Source organism: Cupressus sempervirens, chromosome 5 (assembly GCF_028749045.1).
Source record: "Cupressus sempervirens isolate cs-2001-9-10 chromosome 5, ASM2874904v1, whole genome shotgun sequence".
Taxonomy (NCBI): domain Eukaryota; kingdom Viridiplantae; phylum Streptophyta; class Pinopsida; order Cupressales; family Cupressaceae; genus Cupressus; species Cupressus sempervirens.
In genome coordinates this window covers 1,040,098,812-1,040,123,869 of record NC_143122.1, presented here as the reverse complement: position 1 = coordinate 1,040,123,869, position 25,058 = coordinate 1,040,098,812, and the positions used below count along the sequence as shown (strand labels likewise).

General features: G+C 39.0%; 1 pseudogene; it reads left to right on the top strand.

Moving 5' to 3' along the window:
* The first annotated feature begins 839 nt into the window (after nt 1–839).
* LOC149559493 (glutamate receptor 2.8-like) lies at nt 840–14,015 on the top strand (annotated as a pseudogene).
* The last annotated feature ends 11,043 nt before the right edge of the window (nt 14,016–25,058 follow it).

The following is a 25,058-nucleotide window of genomic DNA, read 5'->3' as shown; positions in this document are numbered from 1 at the left end:
TATATGAGTGGAAAAAGAAGTTGTATAATAATTAAAAATATGTAAGAGAAGTTAAATTTGTTTACCTTCTAATAACTTCTCTCTAGTTTAACTATAGAAAATTGAAAATTGGAAGTTGTATTAACAAACTTTTATAAAATTTATTGAATTACATAAACATTAAGTTTCTTACATATGAAGACATCAAATATAATTTTACAATTATTACTACAAATACTTCTATATATACATTTTCATATATACATCAAACATAATTTCACAATTATCACTTCAAATACTTCTATATAAACATTTTCATCTTTTAATTATTCACCTATATTTTGATTAAGAGAACTTCACAAGGACCAGTCTACGATTTCACTTAAAACTGCAAATAAATTTTCATATTTTAATTGTTCACATAAATTTTGAGTAAAAAAACTTCACAACAATGAGTCTACGACTTGAATAGTCTTTAACAAGACCATTTTCACATGGAGGCTAAAAAATTTGGGCCAGCCTTAAACATCACACACTAATGAAGAAATTGAGCCTCAAAAAGTAAGTCAAACTTTGACTATTTAACACTTTTGCACTAGGAATCAAGCCTTAGTGTGTGATGTTTAAGCCGTTCTAAAAATTTGAAGCGCATGAATCAAACAAAATAATAAATAATGGGGTCTTTTCCTCCTACGCCTTTTATTGTGTTCCACATATTATTTAAATTCCAGGGAGTGATTATTGCGTTCTCACTGGAAATGGCCTTGCAAGGCTCTAATGCCGCTTGAAATAGTTATTTATTTACAGATGCTAAATTGGCAGAGTTTAGAGAAGAAGGGAGTTAGAAGCAAGAGATCAAGATGAGAACTCTGCGAACATTTGTGTTTATATGTGTTTTAGTGGTTGCCAGTGTACATCTTGTAGTTCAAATGGAGAGTGTGAATTTGGGGGTGATTGTTGATTCCACTTCTTATTCCGGAAAGATAGCGAAGACTGCTCTAAAGTTAGCGGTGGATGATATAAACAATCAATCTCAGCTATTCAATGGACTTCAAATGTTTCCTCACCTCCGAGAGGCGCGAGCACCACTTGAAATCGCTTTCGCTGGTATTTCAACTAAACTGATCCTATGCCCAAAAATTTCTTCCATATAAAACTGTCAACGTGAGAATTAAGTACCAATTTGTATATAATAGACATAGAGGAAAAATAGTAAAAGGGTTTTTATTGATAAGTAGGAGAACAGCAAGTTAAATTGTGATAAGGCACAATACTTGTGAAGGTTTTACAAATGCGGTTGCAAGCTTTGAGTTTAACCATAGAGGAAACTCTGTAGTTAAGCGTGCTCAAGCTGAAGTATTACTGGGATGGGTGACCTCTTCAGAAGTCCCGGTGCTTCACCCATGTGAACATCACCTAGATCCAATGAGTGCTAAGTGTTCCATCTATTCTCATGAGAGATGGATTCATGTTGAATCACTACTCATGAAACATGGGTCAATGAATTTGACTCAAAATCACACAGTTAAATCCTTATCACAATTTGACTTGCTGTGGAAATTATCTCCTACTTCTCAATTGATGAGCTTAAGGGGTTTTTAAATGAATGGTTCATAAGGCACAGCACTTGGTGAAGGTTTTGCAAATGGGGTTGCAAGCTTTGGGTTTGACCATGGAGGAAACTCTGTAGTTAAGTGCCCGAGTAGTATTGAGATGGGTGACCTCCCAGAGTTTTTATTGTTTTATTATTTATATTATAAAAATTTATGACAGTATTATTATGGAGATTCAAGTGCTCAGTTTTGACTGAAATCTATTGTTCTTACATCTTAGCTCTCTCATCTGATGATAGATCATTGAATATGATTTGAAACATTAATACTGATAAACTCACACACAATCTCAATCTCACCCAAAAGCATGAACATAATAGATAAAATAAAATAAAGAAACCTACACAGCTGAACACTTTCAACTCTCTATTCCATCGATAGGCACACCAGTTCGCTCCAGTTACACGCTGCTCACCATGTGGAATCTTGAGTTGATAGCTAGTAGATGTATGTGCTGATTCTGTATACCAAATGCATGAGTTCTTTTTGACTTTATGGTCTATTTTTAGAAAATGCATCCCTTACAAAGAATCATTTTTAGGCCTAAATGGTTCTAAAAGACCTCATAACTGAAGCATTATGTAGTCGGATCTGCAATATAAATGAATTTATTGTGTTTGTGTGAAAATTGTTTCAGTGCTCCGTTTATTCGTCTTGTGCCCCGTCTTTTGTGAATTCTCAGGTAGTCCTTTAAAAACCGTAGACAGAAATTATGAATTGGAAGCCAACTGATCTCCCCTGTTCTTGAAGAATGTGAAACAGGGGAAGAACAGAGAAAAATATATACAAACAGATTTGACACACGCAAACAAAAATTTTTACACAAGCCCAGCTCTGGTACAGCAGAGACCAATTTGTTTTTATTCCACACTAACTAAATTTGAATACATCACCTCTTTATATTATTAGAGGATTGAATATTATCCACCTTAACTTTCTCATCTGCAGCACAAAGCACAAACCTTCCAGCAATATATTAATTCAATACACAACAAATTCATCTCTCTTAAGACTTCTTTTGACTGGCATCTAATAGTGATGATTTCCTTTTGGCAAGCACCCTCATCCACACAAAATACCATGGTGAGAAGCACTGTTTTAATATGGCGGTTACCAGATTGATCTTCTTATTGAAAACCTGCACTTGTGAATATGCCCTGCAATCAACTTCGATTGACTATGATAGTGTCATTCCCAAGACCTGTTTTAGTGCTCTTTGATACCAAATGAAGAAATCAGGATAACAAGAGCTCTTATACTATTTATAAAATTGGAAATACGGAGAAAAACAGAGATTTTGAAAGAGTGCTCTCAACAATTTTCGCACAGCACAATAATATTATTTATATTGCAGATCTGATAACATTAAACATTATCCCTCATTTATGAGGTTTTTTACAATCATTACAGACTTACACACGTTATTTTATGAACAGCGTAAAGATTATTTAGTGCTAAGTATAACATTCATCCTCATAACATGCACACTCATTAAAATTTATCTATAAATTGTTTTTTATTAGACCATAAATTTATCTAGCTATTGTTTATTCGGAATGTCCAAAACACTGTTGAATTTATATCTCCAAACTTTACTTCAGATTTCTTCACGAGTCACAAGTCAGCTCAGCTCGACGATCACAAAATGCGTGGTCTCAGTTGGTGTAGCAGTAGAATCTTAAAGTACATAGTTACTAGCTTCATAAGATTGTCGTTGAGTTTCTTGAATCTATTTATTTATTTTAATAGGGAAACTTTCATGTTTAGATGCCCAACGCTGATCCAAAAAAACGATTTGGATTTGTAGCCGCCTCACCATCTAAATATTTCTACGATATACATATACGAATGACAATTAATATATTAATCACGTAGAGTTGTAGCTGTTTCATTTCTTAATTCTTTGCCTACTTTAAGCGACAGTAAAATTATATTGTAACCTGTTTTTAATTTTTTCAAATATCATATTGTGAAGAGAGAAATTATTTGCCTACTTTATGTCGTCTACTAGAGATCCGGTATGGTGAATACTATAATTCTCTTCTCATTTATAATCCCATCTATAAACTCTACATTGAGATATAACTTTATGGGGTGAATGCAGCTGTTGATCTTTTGGCGAACAAAGTAATGGCAATAACACAGACAGTGACAACGGAGGCTAGTCCCTTTATATCACATCTTGCAGAGGCAGCCAATGTACCAATTTTGTCATTGTCTGACTCAAGCCCCGCCCTTTCTAACGAGAGATTCCCTTATTTCATTCGCATGACACACAACGATCGCATTCAGATGAAAGCAATCACAGCTCTAATTAAGCATTATGGGTGGAGAAGTATTCCATTTCTTCACTCAGACAATGATTTTTGTTTCGGGGCTTTGTCTGCATTGAGTGACGCCCTCCGAGATGAAGACCTCAACTCTACTATTGTTTACACGTCAATGATTCCTTCAACTACACAGAAACAGACATTAAGAGAAGAGCTTCATAAACTCAAGATGATAAAATGTAGTGTTTTTGTTATCCACACCCCTTGTGATTTGGGCATCCATCTACTCATGGAGGTGCATGAGATGGGAATGATGGAGGCTGGCTATGTGTGGATAACAACCCAGGAGTTTACAAGCCTTTGGGATTATGTAGTAAATGCTTCTACAATGTCATCCATGCAAGGCCTCGTTGGAGTTAAAACACATATCCCCAATTCCAAATAGCTAGATGATTTCACTAAAAGGTGGGAAAGACAATTTAGGCTTGACAGCCCAAACATGAGAGTAAGTGAGCTGAATGCATATGGCTTCCCCGCCTATGACACGGTTCTCACTATAGCTCGCACATTTGGAAAGATGACAAAAAATGCAAGTTTTTCGATACCATAAACCTACCTTGCAGTTGTAGCAAATACCAAAATTTAGGTATTCCACCATGGAAAGAAGCTATTGCAGGAGATTTTCTTAACAATTGTTTCTAGTTTAAGCAGACTTGTTAAGTTCCGTGACAGGGAAATGTAAGATTGTAATTATGAGATAGTGAATGTGGTAGGAAAAAGCTATCAAACAGTTGGGTTTTGGTCATATAATTCCTCTAAGTTGTTCAAAACTGCATCTTTTAGTAACGAGGGGCTTCGATTTGTGATTTGGCCTGGTGGGCATTCCATGGTTCCTCGCGATTGGGTGAGTCCAAATAGACTGAAAATTGCAGTAGCTATGATTGGGTGGAATCAATTGGTCAACTTCTTTGTTAAGAACGAGAGTAGTAGTGAGACTACATTCAGCGGGTTCATCATTGATGTATTTGAGGCTATTGTGAAAGGACTTGACTATCAACTACAGTATGATTTCATTCCTTATTATACAAAAATTACTGATTCCTATGATGAACTCGTCTGCCAAGTGTATCTCAAGGTTTGTGCTTTTTCTTTTTTCTGATATTTAGAAGAAGACTAGAGAGTTGCCATGCCAATTTAATATGTACTTTTTCTTTTAATCTTTGGTAGAAATACAATGTAGTTGTGGGCGACATCACAATTACAGTAGAGCGAAGTGAAATTGTTGATTTCAGACAACCATTCACAGAAATGAGTTTAATGATTGTAGCTCCCACGACCATTAGGGAAGAAGCTAACAACGATTGGACATTCTTAGAGCCATTTACTCTAGCACTGTGGACCACAACCGTGACGTTTGTAATATACACAAGACTCGTAGTGTGGCTGCTCGAGCATAAGATTAATGCCGACTTCATAGGAAGTCTCGCTAACCAAGTGGTTACTCTGCTCTGGTATCATGTTTTATCATTGATTTCTTACTTCTTTTTCCACATGATTTTAATTTCATAAAACCTAATTCTACTATGTAAATTTTCCAGTTTTGGTTTTTCTGCTGTCTTTTACGCCCACCCTAAGCAAGATTTTGTTTCCACTCAGTTCTCCCCATGTTCCCCTTGTTTTTATGATGTTTTAATTTATAAGCATGCCTTAGTCTAGTTTTTTCATACTATCTATTTTGTAGAAGAGAGAGTCTGTAGCAATATGAGTCGAATAGTTGTTGTTGTTGGAAGTATTAGAGTTCTAGGGGGGCGGGGGCGCGCGTGAATTAGAACTATATGAATTTAATTCGAAAACTGTTAGAATCTGAAAAGATTAATAACCCATAAAACTAGTGCAAAGAGTAAATATCTAAACTATGAATGCAAATGATACAAAATCAAAATAGCATCATAGAGTTAGTCTCCAAGAGAGTAATGCAAATGCTGGAAGCAAAATAGCATTAAGAGGATGCAAAAATAAGAGATGCAAATACAAGCCAGGTAGCATGCTTATATAGGCTAGGAAGAGGGAGGAGGTGTCAACACCAACCAATGAGGAGCAACCATCTATCGGAGTAAAGATAGCAAAGTATCTTCCCAAGATAGCTAATAGATGCTCACATGTAGGAAGGTGACACCTCACAACCATTCACCTAATAAGACATGCTTTATTAACCTAAGCGAGATTATTAAAAAGTGTAGGAAAAACCTAGCAAAAAAGGAAAAATAAAAAACTACACTAACACCCCCCCATAAGCGAAGCTTAGGTGGATGTAGAAATGGGTCCCGGCAAGTCAAGCCTGATGAGGTACCCATGTACATAAGATTTCTCAAAAGAGAGAGAGAAAAGAAACCCCCCCACAAAAAAGTCAGGACTCCGAGTGAGAGGAAGAGGCCCCCCCAAAAGATGAAGCATCCCGCACCCCCAGTAAAGCTCGCAAATGAAGGAACTTGCTCTCAGTGAAGGGTTTGGTGAAGATATCAGCAACTTGCTCGGAAGTCGGACAATAGCGAAGGTCAATGACATGACCATGGATGAGCTCCTAGATGTAGTGCATGTGGACCTCTATGTGTTTGGTCCGTTGATGATGAACTGGATTCCGTGAGATCTGAATGGCACTCTGGTTGTCACAAAATATGACTGATGGTCGTCTGATCTGGATACCAAACTCAGTGAGAAGATGTTGAATCCAAATGGCCTCAGTGGCAGCATTTACAGCCCCCCGATACTCAGCCTCAGTAGAAGACAAAGCAATAGCAGACTGCTTTTTACTCGACCAACAAACAAGACCTGACCCAAGTGAGAAGCTATACCCTGAAGTAGACTTGCGATCCTCAGAATCACCTGCCCAATCTGAATCTGTGTAGCCCACCAAATCAAGCTCAATACCTGCTGCATAGTGAATCCCACAACTATGAGAACCCTAAATGTAGTGAAGGATCCGCTTGGCTGCTTTCCAGTGTAACTCATGGGGCTCCTGCATGAATCGAGAGACCATGCCTACAACATAGGAGATGTCAGGTCTCGTATGAGTCAGATAAATGAGACTCCCAACAAGTTGGCGGTACAAAGTGCCATCAACAAGTGGAGAAGAACATTGAGCCTCAAGTTTGACTCCAGAAAGGAAGGGAGTCGGAGCAGGCTTACAGTCAGCCATATGAAACCTCGAGAGTAAATCTAGAGCATACTTGGATTGTGTGATGGTGATCCCAGAAGGAGACTGAAGGATCTCAATCCCGAGAAAGTAATGCAACAAGCCCAAGTCAGTCATCAAAAAACTGTCCTGAAGGGCCACTTTGACAGCCTTAATGGTGGGTGAAGAACTTCCTGTGATCAGCAAGTCATCAACATACAAAACCAAAAATAGAAGTGAATCACCCTGTTGCAAAATGTACACATTAGGATCAGAATGGCACCAAGTGAACCCAACTGATAGAAGGAAGGAGTCCATCTTGGCATACCAGGCCCGAGGAGCCTGTTTGAGGCCATAGAGAGACTTTCGAAGACGACACACAAGTGAAGAATCCTGAAGGAAGCCCTGTGGCTGCTCCATGTAGATCTCCTCATGAAGGTCACCATGAAGAAAAGCACTCTTCACATCCATCTGATGTACTTCCCAACGATTAGCTGCAGCAATGGCAAGAACAATTCGAATGGAATTCATTCGGGCAACTGGCACAAAAGTCTCAGAGTAGTCAATCCTCGGAACCTGGGAGAATCCTTTGGCAACCAAGCGAGCCTTGTGTTTGTCAACTGACCCATCTGCTGCAAATTGTGTTCGATAGATCCACTTACATCGAACAAGTTTTCTTCCTTTAGGAAGAGGGACAAGATCCCAAGTGTGGTTCCTCATCAAGGAACTATACTCTTCCTGCATAGCTGTATCCCACTTAGAAATACCATAAGCTTCATGAAAGGACTGTGGATCTGAGGCAGTAGCAATGAAGACATGTGGAGCATCCTGGAATTGTGAACGAGTTCGCCTGGTGTTTGATGGATCCCCAACCCAATCACCTGCAGACTGCAAGGTCTGTCTAGCCCAAAGTGGGCAAGAAGATGGAGAATATGGAGGGGAATCATTAACCTCTGAATGATGACTAGGAGAGGAAGGAGGTGAGTTCTCTGAATCACTTTCTGCATCAGAAGTAGAGGTAGAAGACTGTTCAGGTGAATATGACTCATCAGAAGATCTGTCATGTATTCCAAGTGACTCTAATGTCAAGGTAGAAGTTGGAGAAGTGATAGAAAGTGAGCTTGAAGATCCCTCCTCAAACTGAACACTCCTCTCAATGAATAACTCATGTGTAGTAGGGTGGAGCAACCGATAACCCTTCACACCATCAGGATAACCTACAAATATGCAAGGTCTGCTTTGCGGATCCAAGGCCTTATGTTTCTCTGTAGGAATGTGGGCCCATGCAGGGGAGCCAAAAACTCGAAAGTTCTTAACTGATGGTTTTCGACCGCTCCAAGCTTCAAAAGGAGTAACTCCCTTCAAGGCTCGGTGAGGAACATGGTTCTGGATATAACAAGCACAATTAATGGCTTCTGCCCAATACTGTGGTGCAAGAGATCTAGAGTGAATCATACAGTTTGCCATTTCTTTCAAGGATCTATTCTTCCGTTCTGCAACACCATTTTGCTGAGGATTGTATGGAACTGAATGTTGTAAATCAATCCCCTCTGAAGTGCAAAATCTTTCAAACCGATGGTTGACATACTCACCACCATTATCTGTGCGCAAAATCTTGATGGCTTTCCCAGATTGCTTTTCTACAAAATTTTTGAAGTCTTGAAAATGGTCAAATACCTCTGACTTCTGTTTGAGAAAGTACACCCATGTATATCGAGAAAGGTCATCAATGAATGTGAGGACATATCGGGCCCTGCTGAAAGAAGGATGTTGAAATGGACCAGCCAAATCACTGTGAACTAACTCTAGTATTTGTGAAGCTCTCCATGCCTTACTTTTGTCAAACTTTTCCTTAGGATGCTTACCAAGAATGCAACCTTGGCAAACACCTCCTGAGAATTGAACCGAAGGCAACCCTGTGACCATGCTCTGCTGGTTGAGCTGATGCAAATAGCGGAAGTTAAGATGGCCAAACCGCTCATGCCATAATTTACTCACATCATTAGAGTGAGTGAGCAAAATAGATGAAGGAGGATCAGGAACAAAGTGAGAAAACAGATAGAGCCGTGACTGATGATCTGCTCTCCCAACTGCAACTACAGAATCACTATGCAACTCACGTATCTCCACTGAATCAGGAGTGAACTCAACCCGCTTGCCTAAACCTGTGTGAGTGATTTGGTATATTGATAGGAGATTAGTTGATAATGAGGGTACACAAAGAACATCATGGAATGTGCCATCCCCCACATCAACAGACCCTCTCCCACACACCTCAATAGGAGTGTCATCACCCATCAAAATAGAAGGCATAGTACATGGCTCTAAGGATGCAAGTTCTTCCTTAGATGAAGCCATGTGGTGTGAAGCACCCGAATCAAGAACCCAAGTGGATGGTGAGGAAGCAACTGCAACAAGAGCTTTGCCCTTTCCTTTCCCCTTGTTGTTTTCTTTTGCCTTGTTAGACTCTTCATTAGAACTTTGTTTGATAGACTCAGGAACACTAATATTATTCTTCTCAAGAATGTATGTCAAGTGATCAATTTGTTTCTTCAAACATTTATGTTCATCATGACCGGGTCTTTTACAATAGACACATTTAACCTTTTCTTTCTTAGGCTTATCGCCCTTGGAGGATGAGGTATCAATAGTTGCTTTTGAAGCAATTGGTATCTGATCCTTCTTTTCCTCACTATTATTTTGTTTCTCATCCTTACTATTGTTGTTACTACTTTGTCCTTTTTGTTCTTTTGTGCCTTGGTTGGTTGCTAAGGCATGTGACTTAGAGGACTTAAGAGTGCCCATCTGGATTAGCTTGTCCTGTTCTCGAGTAAGATTGACAGAAAAATCATCTAGAGATGGCATGGTGAATTGAGTACCAAGTGCACCCTTAGTAGCATAGAAGGTAGAGACAAACACAGAATATTCTGAACTTAGCTTAGAGAGAATACTGAGAATCAGTTGTTCATCTTTCTTTTCAATTCCACATTGTTTTAACTGCAGCCTTAGTGATTTCAATTTGGTGAAGAAATCTTGGATTGTGTTGAAATTGCCTGGACTCAAACTAATTAATTCATTTTCCAACATATGACCCCTCATTGAATCTTGTGTGCCAAATAATGTTTCTAGCTTTGTCCATACTTCATTTGGTGTATCCAAAGACTCAATGTGAAATAGCAAGTCAGGAGAAACAGACAAACACAATGTTCCATATGCCTCATCACATTTGTTAAACCACTTAGGCTTGTCTTCATCTTTAGCAGGTTCAGTTTCAAGTCCCATAGTTATCCTATTTAATCCAGCTTTCCTTAAGTGAATTATCATGCGTGATTTCCATTCAAAGTAATTGTATGGAGTTAGGATGGGCATATTTGTTTGATCCATGATGAAGGAATGCAAAGAAATGCTAAAAGGAAGAGAATCCAGCCACGACAATGCCCCCCCCTTTTTACTCAATCAAAGAACCCCCCCCAAAGAAATATGATTTGTCACTTTATTTTAGTGCATTTACAATTACCACTAGAAAGAGATGTTTAGTGGTCTTGATTTCAATGCATTACAAACCCTCATGAAGAGCATATGCTAAAAGTGAAACTTGGGCACAATAATCAAGGAAAAAAATAGCACCACTGCGATCTACTCGAAAAATCATGCACTTTCAAAAAAAGAATCGCCTCGATACGAGGTCGTATGAGAAAGTTATGATCCTCCGAAGTTTTCAAAATGAGAACTGTGCACAGTCACGGCTGAGAATCTGCAATTTTTGAAGAATTCATGCATGAAAATCAAAAATTAACTCAATTAGTGGATAGAGCACAAAAAAATAGTCAAGTTCATAACAAGAATCATCAAAATCGGAGTCCGTATGAGCAAGAACGAGACATTTGAAAACTGCATTCAGATCTGCGGCTGCCAATAGAGAGGGGTATGGCTGTAGCTTTGCATGCTCGATTCTGAAAAATATACAACTTGCATGCAAAATCTAAAAGATACCCAGATGGTTTTTCGGGGCTGCGAACAAAACCCAGAAAGCGTTTTTCTTGCTGATGAACAGAAGATGTTTCTGTAGTGTAAATCAGACGCTTTTAACAGTAAAAAACGGCTCCAAAAATCAGAAAACGACCCCAGCAACCAAAATATGACATGCAAATGCTGGATCAGCTTCTTAAGTCCATCAATGGCATGCTGGAACCTGCAAAACTGATTGAAAACTCCAAATATGCAAGTTGGTTGTCAAATTTGAGATTGAAACCCCAGAGAAAAATTGCTTTTGTCAAAACTTTTCTGATTCTCAGGATCATCCAAAGATGCAAGAGAAGAGCATACTTCGTTTTTCAAAAAACTACAATAAAGTTTATTTCCCCCCCCCCCCGAATCTCTCAAATAAGAAAACTAAAATCTACTCTTGCACATAGAAAAGCTCTGATACCATGTTAGAATCTGAAAAGATTAATAACCCAGAAAACTAGTGCAAAGAGTAAATATCTAAACTATGAATGCAAATGATACAAAATCAAAATAGCATCATAGAGTTAGTCTCCAAGAGAGTAATGCAAATGCTGGAAGCAAAATAGCATTAAGAGGATGCAAATACAAGCTAGGTAGCATGCTTATATAGGCTAGGAAGAGGGAGGAGGTGTCAACACCAACCAATGAGGAGCAACCATCTATCGGACTAAAGATAGCAAAGTATCTTCCCAAGATAGCTAATGGATGCTCACATGTAGGAAGGTGACACCTCACAGCCATTCACCTAATAAGACATGCTTTATTAACCTAAGCGAGATTATTAAAAAGTGTAGGAAAAACCTAGCAAAAAAGGAAAAATAAAAAACTACACTAACAAAAACTAGTAACAATCCTTTAACAATTCATAATTGAATATAAAGTTGTGCTGAAAAATATAAACATTCACTGTGAACAGAAAGAAATATCAACTCACAAAATATAGAGACACGTATTTTGCCAAGTGGGAAACCCTCAAAATTCCTCAAAAAGGATTTGTCATATGGAGAAAAACCACTCCATGAAGCTATAACCTTTATTGAGCTTCAACTCCTTTATAGTTAGCAATAATAACTGCTCAGGGTATTCAACCCCTTGTGTCTTTTGCTATGCTTACAATCTCATATACACATACAAATGCATATGCTACATCAATACATGTACATAAGCTTATAATATAGCTTTCAAATCTCAACACTAAACAAGTTTTTCTCAAATGTACTTGTGTCTTCTTTACAATAACTTTTCACACGCATACTTTTCAGAATCTACAAATGATCTATATATATAGAGATAAGATTCGAAATAAATCAGTTATACAAAACCAACTGAACTAGTTAGGGTCGTTTAACAAAACTCCTACTATTTAAAACCAACTTTTATCAGTTATGCCTCGGATTTGTCCATGTTCATCCATATAAACTTCAAACTGTGGAAGCAATATTCCAAGCTTGATATCCTCAAAAGATTCCAATAAAAATCTTCAAGAAAAAATGCCATTTTAGGGTCCAAACCAATGACCCTATTTATCTTGAAAATCTAAAACTATATAATCAGTCACAAATATTTTACATTTTTTCACCTTTTTCTTTTAAACTACTCAAACGAATGCCATTTGAAACAAATAAAATCCCTTCAACAATTTGCCTTTGAACACATGAAAGTGTTTCAAAACTGTCATCTAGGTTTTGAAGACACTTAAAAAATTGCCTCTAAAAACCACATATCCTTTGGATCTGAAAAGAGTTCTTTTTAAGAGAAATGATATCAGATTTAAACCTTCCATATGTTTCACAGCAAACAAAAAATTCTTCGAAATCCTTTATTCTTTTTACTTCTCTTTTTCAAAGACTAACTATATTTCTTTTTCGAAATTGTAAAAGAAAAAATTTATCTTCTTCAAAGAAAAACTGAAACAACACTTCCATATGATTGTACAAAAAATTTGTTGAACATGCATACCTAGAACTATTTTTCCTTTATTTACCTCCATTGTTTCGAAAACCTTTGCATTCAAAGACTTCCATTTTGCCTCAAAAATCCTTTCCTTTATATTAAAGAAAACTCCATTTTCACCTTGTTTGTTTATGCACATAGAAAAAGAATAGATGAGACTCATTTTAAAGGAAACAACATCATAATCCTTGCATCATTTTGTTGTTGAAAGAACAGCTATTCAAACATTGTTCACAATGTAAACCTTTTCCTTTTCGAAGCCAAAAATCACACTGCAAACCTTTTCATTTCTAGAAGTAGTGGAGGAGAGGAAGAACATTTATCTTTGTAGGAAACAATATCCATGTTCATATGCCAAAAAAGCCAAGAGAACAAATTTTACTAGTTTGTAGAAGAGACAAAACCCTTTACACAAAAAATATCCATAGAGTTAAAGAATGGTTCTTTCAAAAATGCCCACAACCGAAATTGTTTTCAATTTTCATTTCAAATCCACCTAACACCTAGCGGAACATGCATGTTACCACTGAATGCCATGTACTGACTATGTCAGTAATTTACAATCTTCTTTATAATACTGTTGCCAAAACAGTATTAGTGTTTCTTTCAATTTGCCTTTATTTTTGCCACATTTCGCATTTCCCATTTTTTCAAAACATAACCTTGTTATATATGCCACATAATATATGCCATGTACTTCACCACCTTTTCAATGCATTTTGCCAACACGAAAAATGGTTAGCAGTTGTAGTGTGGCTGTTTGTAGCATTTATCTTAACATTGAGCTATACAGCTAATCTCTCTTTGAGATTGACTATTGAGCAAATTAGCCCTGTCATAAATGGTTTGGGTAATTACAAAGTGGGCTATCATGGTTCACACATTGCTAGTTTTCTGATGGACAATTTTGTAGTAGGCAATAAACAATTGGACCAAACTTGGTCTCAACGAGCATACTGTCAAAAATTTAATGAAGCAGGTCATTTGCCCCTAGAGCCAAACGTTCACCTACCACCCTGATGGTCTGCACAATAGTCAGAAACATTAAATACGGTTAGGTGAGTTCAAATTTGAAAAGAGAGGGAAACCATTTTTGCCAAGAGACAAAAAAGGAATGAATCTATCTCATTTGATGTGTTGTAGAAGTGTAGAGAGATTGGATCAATTGTAGAGTAGAGAAGTGCAAGAGCACAAAGCAGAGAAGGAAATCAATCATCATATCAAGTCAAAATTCAGAAGATAGAAGGAAGTTAGTTCATGTCTGCAGTTGCACATGTTTCCTCTTATTATTCTGTAAGTGCTTACTGACTCGGCCTAGGAAGTAGTGATTGTTCTAGGCATTGTTGTATGTAGCTATTAGAGTTGTAAGTTTAATGTTTAAAGTTATACCAGTTTGAATTTTTTAGGGTTTGTTTAGTTGAATCTAAATGCTCCCAGATTTGTAATAGTTATGTTGAATTGAACATAAGAAAGCAAGCAAGCAGGCATACTTGGCAATATATTGTCCTCTTTCTATTTAACTCTACATGCTTTGCATTTAAAATTTCCATACTTGCAAGTTTTGAAGTTATCTTCTCTAAGTTTTAATGGCAGTTTGTCATACTGCTCACTCGGTCTAGTCTTTGACTGGGTTCTATCTCTCTGGATATTGCCGAGCTTACTCAGCATTCTCTATTGCTGAGCTCACTTGGCACCCCTTATTATCGAGCACACTTGGAATACATTGTGTTGAGTTGCCCTTAGTGCTGAGTCACTTGGCTACTTCATGTGCCAAGTCCACTTGACACCTATAGCTTGTCACTCGACATCCTTTGTGCGCCAAAAAATTGTTACTCAATGTCTTCCCATGCCGAGAAATTTTTTTAAAGAGTTGTGATCTATTTTTCACATGGTATCAGAGCTTTGAGGCCCCACATCCACAGTGAGTTAGGACATTTTGTTTTTTACGATATTTGACATGGCAGGAGATGCAGGAAATATATGGTAGCAACCATTATCCTTTAATGGATAGAATTATGATACATGGGCAAAGAAGATGAAAACCATAATGGTAGCTAATGATTTGTGGGAGTTTGTGAATAATGGATTCAATGATGTTACAGTCCCAACACTATATGATGCCCTCACAAACCCACATAAGACTCAATTGAAAGAGTCAGGGAGAAAGGATGCAAAGGCATTAAGTTTGATTGAGGCACCAATGACAGAGATAGTTTTTCCCAAGATTGCAGCAACAAATTATGCGAAGGAAGCATGGGATATCCTTAAAAAAAATTACAAGGGGACTGATAAGGTTAGAGTAGTAAAGCTATAGATGATCAGAAGGGAATTTGAGAACCTTCAGATGAGGGATAATGAACCTGTTGTCACTTAGGTTTGCACCCTTGTCCAGAGCCTATGCGTGAGGACAACCTAGTGAAATATGGAAACAACCTCCAAGCTGTGGGACTTGAATTGTGAGGTTGAGTCTCCGAAGAAGGCCGGCTTCCTCTTACTATCAGGGTGCACCTAACTACTCTTGGAAAGGAAAAGGGAGAAGGGGAGCATGAAACCAATCTACCTAGCCTAATCTAAAGAGGCGATGCACCAAAATAGAGTGTTCAGATCAATCTCTGCCCATATATGCACTATTGAACCAGAATGAAACTAAAGATATACACATTCAGACTTGCTTTAATCAAATAACCACATGCAGATCAAGATGATCAAGATGAATGACACAAGGAAAGAGAGATTCACTTATATACCATTCACAAGCCAACAGAGATACAGTCATGCAGATTACAGACTTTCACAAAACAATGGCAAAGGCAAAGAGTTCTTGTACTTTCATACCAATGGCTGAAGGAGATAAAATAGAGAATCATACAGTTCAGAGGCACAAGGGAATTTACATTGGAATTGTAGAGCAATAGCAAAGAAAAGCCAGAGAAAGGTCCGCCTTAACAAAATCTACAAAGGTTGCCTTTATAGTTCAGGCATAACTGAGATCTCTTCTAGCTGAAGTGACTTCACAACTACCTGCCATTAAGTCCTGCAGAGAACAATCAAGGGGAAATATGATCTAGATGCGGATCTAGACACAATGATTTGGAATAGGGCCCTGAGAAGACCGAAACGGTGCCATAACTGCGCTCTGACCCGGTAGATGGATCAAAAGATGGGTGGTGGAGTGTTCTTCTCATTCTGCATTCATTTCATGGTAGTTGGAATCGATCATGAAGGTCAGATCGCGCAATAAAACTGATTACCTTCATTTTTTGGTTTGTGAATCAATAGAGTCAGCGAGTTAACCTGTTTCTGTAAGCAAGATGGACGACGTGGACCAATAGCCTCTTTTTATTTTGCCACCTTGTGGAAGTCCTACATAGTTGACCATCTCTTTCATCACTAACCGCACCAACTCCTCCAACTCTAACTGTGACGGTTACACTAACTGCCAGCCGTTAACTGTCAACCTTGGCCGGGCCCGCGAGACACGTGTCACCAAGGTGCTATGTCACTATGGTATATAGTGTGCAACTTTCAATAGCGTGATAACGCCAACCATCGATCTTCCTAAAATTTGATGATCGTGAAGACTCGTCGTAATACTATGCTTGTTCTTACCCGAGCCCATCATACCTGGCACCATCTCAGCAACTGCACCACACTCAAATGACACCTGGCAATCCCTGGCACACATACCTTGGCGAGACCTGGCCCCCTAATCCACGTGGCGAAAGGGCACTATGTCGCTATGGTTAAAATTCTCACAGTTCTCCATAGCGAGATAGTGCCTGTCGTAGATCTGCCTTAGATCTACGGTGATCCACAAAATTGTACAATTGCATCTCGAACTGGCCAAATGGACCAATAAAAAATGTGCCATCGTATTCTAACCCATCTAACAACTACCGCTAAGGATGAGATGTACTACCACTTTGAAGAATGGCAGGCCCATTACGTTATCTATGCCATGCGTCACCGAGGTGTTATGTCGCTATGGGTATCTATCACGTGCAACTCTCAATAGTGACATGACACCAATCGTAGATCAAATTCACATCTATGGCACTCAAACTCTTTGTAGGACTGCATACTTGGTTAATTGGATGGGCCAATAAGATCTTCCTACGTACTCTGACCTGTCTGATAGCTGCGACGAAAGTCAAGACACTTGTTCATCCTGTAGCCCACAAGACGAAAACGGACCCACATGCCACGCGTTAGCGACATGTTATGTCGCTATGGTTAAAATTCTCGCAGTTCTACATAGCGAGATAGCGCCTGCCGTAGATTTGAACTGATCTAACGGTGAGCAAGATAGATCTGATTTCTCAGTGCATAGCCAATAGGAACTAGCCATGTGCCAATTGTCTGACGAATCCTTGTTGATATTTGACGGGGCACACCTGGGACCAACCGGACACATGGCAGAAGGGCGCTATGTTGCTAACAAGATAGTGCCATGGCGCCCACCATGGAACTGGAAAAACCCGGCACTGGAGAAACAATCGAGAAAAAGGGGACCCACCAGACATGCGGCAGAAGGGCACTATGTCGCTAACGTATCCACTGTGCAACTTCCCATTACGAGATAGCGCCAACCATAGATATTCTTTAGATTTGATGATGGAAGACTTGTGGACCGCAAAACATATTATAAGGTTTGATCGATTATTTAAAATAATATTAACTCTGCACACTAGCCATTGGTGGGTAAAACGTTTGAAATTTGAATCTTGTCGGGGCGTAAAAAATGATAACATTTCTGGTGACTCACAAGGGATGCGAGCCTGCTATACATAAGACTAGTGGCCTAAAGCGTCCATTGGGCTACAGAGTCAAAAAGATGTAGATCTTGTGCATTGTAAAACTCTAACCCTACTTCTAAGAGAAAAACCCATAAATCACTGTCTCTACAAATGGAACCAAAGACCAAAACTCCCTGCAATCTTCAAAATTTTGAAAACCTGCTATCTCATAGAGAGACAACCCTGTGCTCATGCACTTCTTGGAAAATAGGAAACAAAAAAAGGAACAGAACTAAACTAACTATATACATGGAACCCCAAACCCTATCAGAAACATGGCTTAAGGTAAATCCCATTGACTGGGATGGGTAGAATCTCACCATCAAGCCTGCTTAACTGGAAAGCATTGGCCTGCTTGCAACTGATAATTAGATAAGGACCACTCCAAAATGCATCAAACTTTGAGTATCTTCCTGGTTTTGCCCTATCTGCATCCCACTTCAGAACCAAATCTCCCTCCCTGAAGATCCTGATCCTAGCCTTCTTGTCAAAAATCCTCTTCACCTGCTGCTAGTGTGCCTCTAGGGTCTGCATGGCCTGATTTCTCTTTTCTTCTAGCTCCATTAGTTCTGCCATTCTCACTGTCATGGCATCATCCTCCATCAACTCTAGCTGATGAGCTAGTTCCAGGGCTGGGAACTCCAATGAAATTGGAAGCCTTGCTTCTCTAACATATACCAGCACAAATGGTGAATTCCCTATTGATATTTTAAGTGTTATCCTGTCAGCCCACAGTGCAGTCTTCAACCTCTTATGCCAACACCTCTGATTATCCTCTATTGTCCTTTTCATGATCCTGATTAGGTTCTTGTTGGATGACTCAGCCAAACCATTACCTTGAGGATAGTAATTTGAGGATGTGCTCATATAGATATTACGATCCACTGCCCATGCACAAATTTGAGCTCCAACAGAAGACTTGGCATTATCTGAAATAATGGTTGAAGGGGCACCAAACTTGGTCACAATTCCATCAAGGAACTCAACAATTGAAGATTCGGTGGCATCCTTCAATGCCACTACCTCTGTCCACCTGGTAAAGTAATCTGTAGCAGCTAAAATCCATTTGTGACCAGAACTAGAAGGAGGATTGATAGGGCCTATGAAATCCAACCCCCACTGAGCAAAAGGTTGATCCACCTGGATAGGATGGAGGGGAAGAGCTGCAAGTTTATGTTTGCCAGAGAAGAAGGCACATTTTTCACACTTCCTTACATACTTACGAAAGTCATGGAATAGAGATTGCCAGTAATAACCAGCCCTCATGATCTTCATTGCAGTTGTTCTAGCCGAGAAGTGGCCACCATCAAGACCATTATGAAGTTCCTTGATCATTATTTTAGCCTAGTTTATATCAAGGCACCTTAATAGGGCTCCATTAAAATCCCTTCTAAAAAGGATATCATCAACTATGACATAAGGAATTGACTATAGCCTATACCGTCTCTTTTTAGCCTTGTCTAATCCTTGAGGGTATCCATTCCCTAATAAGAAATTCTTCATGTCATCCATCCAATTCCTTGGGCCATCATTTATTGCTTCTTATTCTTTTGTTAATACCATGACAACTTCTTCATCAAGCTCTTGAGATGATAACATCTGCTTACACAATCCCTTACCTCTTACCAGCTTAGTGACCTAGATATCGACATCATACTCCATCACTCTTGTAATCCAACCAGCTCTTTTCTCACTAATATCTTTGCTTAAAAGGAAATCCTTCACACTGGCATGGGGTACTAACAAATGAATCTTGTTATGCAACAGGAGGTGTTTGAATTTCCTTAAAGCTCTGATGATTACAAGGGCTTGCTTCTCTACATAACTGTACCTACCTTCATACTCCTTAAGCCCTTCACTAAAGAAAGCTATGGGCTATTCTTCATTCTTGTCGTTTGTTTGAGTCAAGATAGCAGAAATGCTTGACTCACCACCTAAGGTATAAAGAATGAAATCCTTCTCAAATTTTGGGTTCATGAGAGTAGGGGCTGAGGCTATGGCTATCTTGATCTCTTCAAAACTTTCCTTCCCTTCCTTGGTCCATGCAAAGATCATACCTTTCCTAAGCATAGCTGTAAGAGGTTTCACCATGGTAGCAATATTTGGGATAAATCTTCTCACAAAATTTATCCTACCTAGGAAACTTTGCAGCCCTTTCTTGTGTTTAGGAAGAGGGAGAGCAAGTATTGCTTTTTTTCTCTATGGATCAATGGTTAAGCCATCCTTAGATACAATATGCCCTAATAATTGTCCTTGGTTAGTAGCAAAGACACACTTGCTTGGGTTAAGGGAAACCCCAAACTCTCTACATCTTAAGAATACCTGTCTGAGATGATGAAAATGATCATCTACATCCTTTGAATACACAGTGATATCATCAAGGTAGACTAAGAAAAACTTATCAATCAATCTTTTGAAGGCCATCTCCATTGCCTTCTGAAACATAGCACCTGCATTGGTTAGTCCAAATGACATCTTACAAAAAGCATAGGTACCCCATTTAGTGGTAAATGCAGTCTTGTACCTGTCAGACTCTTTAACCAGCACTTGATTGTAACCAGAGAATCCATCAAGAAATGAGAATCTCTTTGAACCACTAACCTTGGACAAAATCTGCTCCATAGAAGGGAGAGGATGGTGATCTTTAAGGGAATCTTGGTTAAGGTCCCTAAAGTCTACACACAATCTAATTTCCCCATTCTTCTTCCTAACAGGGACAAGGTTTGCTACCCATGATGAGTGCTTAATAGGGAAAATTATATTGGCCTTAATCAACTTGGATAGCTCTTTTCTCATTAATGGTTCAATCTTGGGATTCACTAGTCTTTGCTTTTGTCTTACTGGTTTTGCATCATCAACTAAATCTATGGTATGCTGAAATAACCTTGGGTCAAAACCCTTTAAGTCATCATATGTCCAAGCAAATATATCATTAAATTCCTGACATAGATGAATAAAATTTTCTTGTTCAATTTCAGAACATACCTTCCCCATGTTTAAGGATTTTCCATCAGCAACCATGACTGGAGTATGATCACCCTCATCAGCAGCTAGGTTCATGGCCCTACCCTTTGCTTGATCATTAGGATTAAAAACACTCTCTAAAGTAATGAGACCTTTAGGCAGCTTGTTAGAACTAAGATGAATGATTTGATCACCATACTGATCTTGCAGTCTTGACTGATTTCTCTCTAAAAATTCTGCCTCATTCTACAAGAAGCTGACAATTTGCTCATTAGACTCAAACACTTGCCAGTGGGTGTTATTGTTAGGGATGACAGGCCTTACTACCACTCTAATTTGTTGCTTCTCCTCCTCCTCAAGATTTCCTGGCATATCATAAGATGCACCTATTGCTGCAAGTCTATCAGCATGTCTATTTTCTTTTCTAGGGATGCTTTGGATGTTAAATGCATTGAAACCCTCAAGAAAATCCCAAACTCTATGTTTATAAGACTTGAGCAAACCATTTTTGGCAATATTCTGATTTCTCACTTGATTAACCACCAACTCACTGTCTCCATAGACCCTTAAGGCTTGAATTGCTCTTTTTTGAGTGAGTAAGAGACCTTGGATCAAGGATTCATACTCGGCCACATTATTGGTGCAACTGAGTTGGAGCCTAAAGGAGAAGTAATACCTTATTTGTGCAGGGGAAATTAACATTACACCAGCTCCTGATCCATTTCTGTTCCTTGATCCATCGAAGTACATACTCCATATCCCACTTTCATCTTCTTTATCATCCATAAGATTGGGAACCATGATATCCTTTTCCAATATACAATATGTAGTGAGACCTGTCTCGAGGATCTCTAACATAGGGTCAAATTGATATGCGTCAGCCCACTCATCCAAGAAGAAATCAGGTATCTCTGCCAGGGGAGTGGTGGGCTCCTTCACTATGTCATTCTCATCCATCTCTAGAATAGGGCAATTCATGTTGATGGGGTTGGGGGTGTAAGATTCAGTATGATGGAGGGCTTGAGGCTCTGCTCTGATTGAAGCATTGGCTCCATATCTAGTTTTAAAAGACATATATGACCAATCAGAAGATATGAAACCACCTATTTGGGCAGTAAAGTCTCTTGATAGACAGGTGGCAAAATATGGCTTGACTTTAGCAATAGAGATATTTTGGGTTATAGTACAACCAGGGCATGCATGTAGGGCCATCTCCACATTCCTAAGGATCCCTACAGTCTTGACAGTACTACCATCCAACTGTAATACATCCCTAACAATGGGCTCATATTTCATTGCCAAAGCATCAACAACACACCTAGGCATTATTGAACTGCTGGCCCCTGAATCAATCATGCAATTATGGACTAGTTTGCCTCCTATAATTAGGGAAACATAGAATGGAGGAGGTCTAACCTTTTTCTTATTTCTTCCTCCCTTGATGGTTGTACTAGGCTTGTGGCAGTTTCCATGCTAGGTGTATGATCCTTTGGTTCAATTCTTTCTAACTCTTCCTGCAGCAATCTCCTTTGCATTGGTATAGTAGCAACAACATCCCACATGGAGATATTCACATTTGTCTTCTTCATTTGCTCTACCACACTAAATGGCATAGCAGGTGTTTTGGTAGAAACCTTGGGGGCTGCAATTGTATGAGGTTGAGATGGGGTGGCCTGAGGATCACTTTTATCATTTCTGCCATGGTTTTTCCTTTGCTGCTAAAAGGCACTTGATTGATTATTTGCTACTTGCTCATGAGGTACTGCATTCAAAGTTGAGGCCTGATTGAGAGGAGGAGAGACAACATCTTCCATAGCTCTTCTTTTGCTTCTAGTGTTATGAGCAATGGAATCCTGGTTTATATTACAATGCTCCTCCATTTGATGATTCATAAAAGAGCAATCACCCTATCTTTGCATATCTGAGGCATCATTAAATTGGTCCTCCTTGTATGCTTGTTTTTCTGCAGGTTCTTGGACTGTCAAGGCCAAATAAGATTCAGCCTTCTGACACATACAATAGGCATAGGAGTAGTTATAGGAGGGACAAAAATCTTGATCTTGAGCTATATTGTTTTGACGGACTATGGCCCTACTTTGGTTTACATTTGATGTTGAAGCCTGGCCACCCTGCCTACTCTGATCAAAAGAATGGTTCCAATGATTAGGATTTTGAGGCCTACCACTATTCGGAATTTGATATTGCAATTGATGAGGCTTACTACCTTGAGCTTGCTATCTTTCTAAAGTCACCACTTTGTTGCTCACTTTCTGCATCATAGAGAAATTATCCTCCAGCCTCTTTCCTTGGTCTTCTAACTTCCTCCCTTGATCTTGCAATATTTTATCAAGGTTCTTCTCTTGATCTTGCAATCTTTTATCAAGGTTCTTGTCTCTTTTGTCCATGTTCTATATCATAGATTGCATCATCTTCTTGATTTCATCTATCCCATGTGAGGATGTGGAAGCTTGAGGGACTAGAGTAAGGGATTGTGATATAGAAGTTGTGTGAAGGGGAGCCATTGCTGGTTGATGATTTGGAACATCAAGGAAGAAAGGCATAGGAGGCCTTGGAGCTAACTTACCTCCTTGTATCAAGATGTTTTTCGCCCTTATTGCTGTGTCATAAGTGTTAGGCAAGGTATCTCCTCCCATAGTTTGGATTGTAGTGGTGATATCGCTATTAAAAGCTCTAAGGTAATGGAAGAAGGCATTACCAGGGGTAGGCTTCACTGAAGTAGGTATTCTATCCCATGTCTTTTGGAATCTATAGTTAAAATCAGTCATACATTCATGGGGGGCTCTTTTTATAGTAGTCAACCGCTCTAAAAGTGACAAATAGTCACTCTTATCCTCAAAATGTTTGCACAATCCTGCTCCTAATCCATCCCAATCTGTTATAGAACCATGAGCTAAACCTCTATACCATTGTAGTGCTTTTCCTTTCAAGGATGAGGCTAGGAGCCTAAGTGCAACATCATCCTCTGTAATGCCATGGATATTGTAGACATTTGCAACCTCTTGAATGTGTTCTGAGGGGGAGATAGAAGTTTCACCAGTAAATTCTAGTATACTTTTGAGTGCAGCTACTGGTATGTCATGTCTTTGGGCTAACAAGAGAGGGCTCCCACCATTAAAGGTGGAAAAAGTATGAGCTCTAGGCAATGCCATACAGACAAGTGATCTATTGATACGTACTGATGGTAGTCTAGGCTGAGATCTAACAGCAAGAGGAGTAGAAATAGATCTTGCAGGAGTATTTGTTACTACTGCGCTCCTAACTGGTGATAAAGATATTCTAGTCTTCCTTCTTCTAGGGTTTGAAATTGAAAGCTCTTGGTATTGAAAATTACCTCTAGAAGATGTCCTTGTCTTAGCTATGGGCATGAATCACTGCAACTTTGGTCTGGAACCAGATATGTGTTTGAAGCTCAGAGTCGCCAAGTACTTTGAAGAATGAGCCTCTTGAAGGCTTAAACACCGAAGCATGTACTATCTCTTCAGTATTAATCTTGAACCCTTCCCTTTTGACACTAGTAGACTTGAATTTTTTTGAAATTCGTCCCACCGGGCATGCCAAAAATTGTTGTCACTTAGGTTCGCACCCTTGTCTAGAGCCTATGTGTGAGGGCAACCTAGTGAAACATGGAAACAACCTCCAAGCTATGGGACTTGAACTGTGAGGTTGAGTCTCCGAAGAAGGCCGGCTTCCTCTTACTATCAGGGTGCACCTAACTACTCTTGGAAAGGAAAAGGGAGAAGGGGAGCATGAAACCAATCTACCTAGCCTAATCTAAAGAGGTGATGCACCAAAATAGAGTGTTCAGACCAATCTCTACCCATATATGCACTATTGAACCAGAATGAAACTAAGGATATACACATTCAGACTTGCTTTAATCAAATAACCACATGCAGATCAAGATGATCAAGATGAATGACACAAGGAAAGAGAGATTCACTTATATACCATTCACAAGCCAACAGAGATACAGTCATGCAGATTACAGATTTTCACAAAACAATGGTGAAGGCAAAGAGTTCTTGTACTTTCATACCAATGGCTGAAGGAGATAAAATAGAGAATCATACAGTTCAGAGGCACAGGGGAATTTACACTAGAATTGCAAAGCAACATCAGAGAAAAGCTAGAGAAAGGTCCGCCTTAACAAAATCTACAAAGGTTGCCTTTATAGTTCAGGCATAACTAAGATCTCTTCCAGCTGAAGTGACTTCGCAGCTACTTGCCATTAAGTCCTGTAGAGAACAATCAAGGGAAAATCTAATCTGGATGCGGATCCAGA